At 41.4% G+C, this 3,183-nt stretch overlaps 1 pseudogene; it reads right to left on the reverse strand.

Moving 5' to 3' along the window:
• Positions 1–528: 528 nt before the first annotated feature.
• Positions 529–1,414, reverse strand: LOC116098433 (annotated as a pseudogene).
• Positions 1,415–3,183: the final 1,769 nt, after the last annotated feature.

Here is a 3,183-nt window from a genome sequence, read left to right on the forward strand (position 1 = left end):
AACCAAGATATTCCATGACAAAACCAAATTCACACAATATATTTCCACAAATCCAGCCCTTCAAAGGATAATACATGTAAAACTCCAACACAAGGAGGGAAACTACATCCTAGAAAAAGCAAAAAAGTAATCTTCCAACAAAACTAAAAGAAGATAGCCACATGAACAGAATTCCAACTCTAACAACAAAAATAATAGGAAGCAACAATTTCTTTTCCTTAATATCTATTAATATCAATGGGTTCAATTCCCCAATAAAAAGACATAGACTATCAGACTGGGTACGTAAACAGGACCCAACATTTTGTTGCATACAGGAAACCCACCACAGTGACAAAGACAGACATTACCTCAGAATAAAAGGCTGGAAAACAATTTTCCAAGCCAATGGTCCCAAGAAAAAAAGCAGGAGCCATTCTAATATCGAATAAAATTGACTTTCACCCTAAAGTGATCTAAAAAGATAAGGAGGGACACTTCTTTTTTTTTTTTTAACAGATTTCATTTATTTTTGTCATATAAAAACCCTTATGTGGTAGCCACAGCTGGAGACTGGGTCCTCTGAACAGAGACTCTGGTGTGGGTTTTCACAAGATGATCAGTGAATTCCTGGTAAGGAGACTTGGTGAACACAGTCTCTTTTCAGAGGTCGGGGGTCAGGTAGCTGTAGGTCTTGGAGATGGCATCAAAGGTGGCCTTGGCAAAATTGCCCAGGGTGGCAGTGCAGCCTCTGGCTGAAGTGTAGCAGTCATCTATACCGGCCATCATCAGGAGCTTCTTGGGCACAGGAGCAGAGACAATGCCAGTGCCTCTGGGGGCAGGGATGAGACGCACCAGCACAGACCCACAGCGGCCTGTCATCTTGCATGGAACAGTGTGGGGCTTGCCAATCTTGTTCCCCCAGTAGCCTCTCCACACAGGGATGATGGAAAGCTTGGCTAAGATGATGGCCCCTTGAATGGCAGTGGCAACCTCCTTGGAGCTCTTAACACCAAGACCAACGTGGCCATTGTAGTCCCCAATAGCGATGAATGCCTTGAACCTGGTCCGCTGGCCAGCCCGAGTCTGCTTCTGCACTGGCATGATTTTCAGAACCTCGTCCTTTAGGGATGCATCCAGGAAAAAGTCAATGATCTCAGACTCCTTAATGGGCAGGGAGAACAGGTAGATCTCCTCCAGAGACTTGATCTTCATGTCCTTAACCAGGCGGCCCAGTTTGGTGACGGGGATCCACTCCTTGTCTTCAGCTTTACCTCCGCGAGCCCCGCTGCCTCGACTACCGCCACGGCCTCAACCACGACTGCAGCCTCTAAGACCGCTGCCGAATCAATCCTCCGTGGAAACCGCCACAGCCTCCTAATCCTGGGCCCCCGGGTCCTCCGGGCCCTCCCGCTGCACCGGCATCATCCACCATTTGGTGTTTTCCCGGAGAAGAACAAGTAAGGAGGGACACTTCAAAGGTATGATCTACCAAAATGAGATCTCAATTCTAAACCTCTATGCTCCAAATGCAAGGGCATCTACATTCATAAAAGAAACTTTACTAAAGCTCAAAGAACACATTGCACCACAAACAATAATAGTGGGAGATTTCAACACCTCACTCTCTGCAATGGACAGATCATGGAAACAGAAACTAAGCCAGGACATAGTGAGACTAACAGAAGTTATGAAACAGATGGATTTAACAGATATCTATAGAACTTTTTATCCTAAAACAAAAGGATATACCTTCTTCTTAGCACCTCATGATACTTTATCCAAAATTGACCATATAATTGGTCACAAATCAGGCCTCAACAGATACAAGGAGATTGAAATAATTTCTTGGATCCTATCAGATCAACATGGACTAAGGCTGCTCCTCAATATCAACATAAACAATAGAATGCCCACATACACATGGAAGCTTAACAACACTCTACTCAGTGATAACTTTGTCAAGGAAGAAATAAAGAAAGAAATTAAAGACTTTCTAGAGTTTAAGGAAAATGAAGCCACAACATGCTCAAACTTATGGGACACAATGAAAGCAGTCCTAAGAGGAAAATAATAACTTTAAGTGCCTCCAAAAAGAAACTGGAGAGCACATACACCAGCAATTTGACAGCACATCTGAAAGCTCTAGAACAAAAAGAAGTAAATTTGCCCAAGAGGAGTCGAAGGCAGGAAATAATCAAACTCAGGGCTGAAATCAACCAAATAGAAACAAAAAGAACTATACAAAGAATCAATCAAACCAGGAGCTGGTTCTTTGAGAAAATCAACAAAATAGATCAATAGTTAGCCAGACTAACTAGAGGGCACAGACACAGTATCCTAATTAATAAGATCAGAAATGAAACAACAGACACTGAGGAAATCCAAAAAAACATGAGATCCTACTACAAAAGCCTATACTCAACAAAAATGGAAAACATGGATGAAATGGACAATTTTCTAGACAGATACCAGGCACCAATGTTAAATCAAGATCAGATAAACAATCTAAACAGTCCCATATCTGCTAATGAAATAGAAACAGTCATTAATAGTCTCCCAACCAAAAAAAAAAAAAGCCCAGGACCAGATGGGTTTAGTGCAGAGTTTTATCAGACCTTCAAAGAAGATCTAATACCAATACTCCTCAAACTATTCCACAAAATAGAAACTGAAGGCACTCTACCAAATTCGTTCTATGAAGCCACAATTACTCTTATACCTAAACCACACAAAGACCTAACAAAGAAAGAAAACTTCAGACCAATTTCCCTTATGAATATTGATGCAAAAATACTCAATAAAATTCTTGCAAACCGAATCCAAGAACACATCAAAACAATCATCCATCACGATCAAGTAGACTTCATCCCAGGGATGCAGGGATGGTTCGATATGTGGAAATCCATCAACGTAATTCACTACATAAACTCAAGGACAAAAAACATATGATCATATCACTAGATGCTGAGAAAGCATTTGACAAAATCCAACATCCCTTCATGATAAAAGTCTTGGAAAGATCAGGAATTCAAGGCCCATACTTAAACATAGTAAAAGCAATATACAGCAAACCAGTATCCAACATCAAACTAAGTGGAGAGACACTTGAAGCAATCCCACTAAAATCAGGGACTAGACAAGGCTGCCCACTCCCTCCCTACCTATTCAGTATTGTACTTGAAGTCCTAGCCAGAGCAATTA

This window comes from Mastomys coucha, unplaced genomic scaffold (genome assembly GCF_008632895.1).
Source record: "Mastomys coucha isolate ucsf_1 unplaced genomic scaffold, UCSF_Mcou_1 pScaffold20, whole genome shotgun sequence".
Lineage (NCBI taxonomy): Eukaryota > Metazoa > Chordata > Mammalia > Rodentia > Muridae > Mastomys > Mastomys coucha.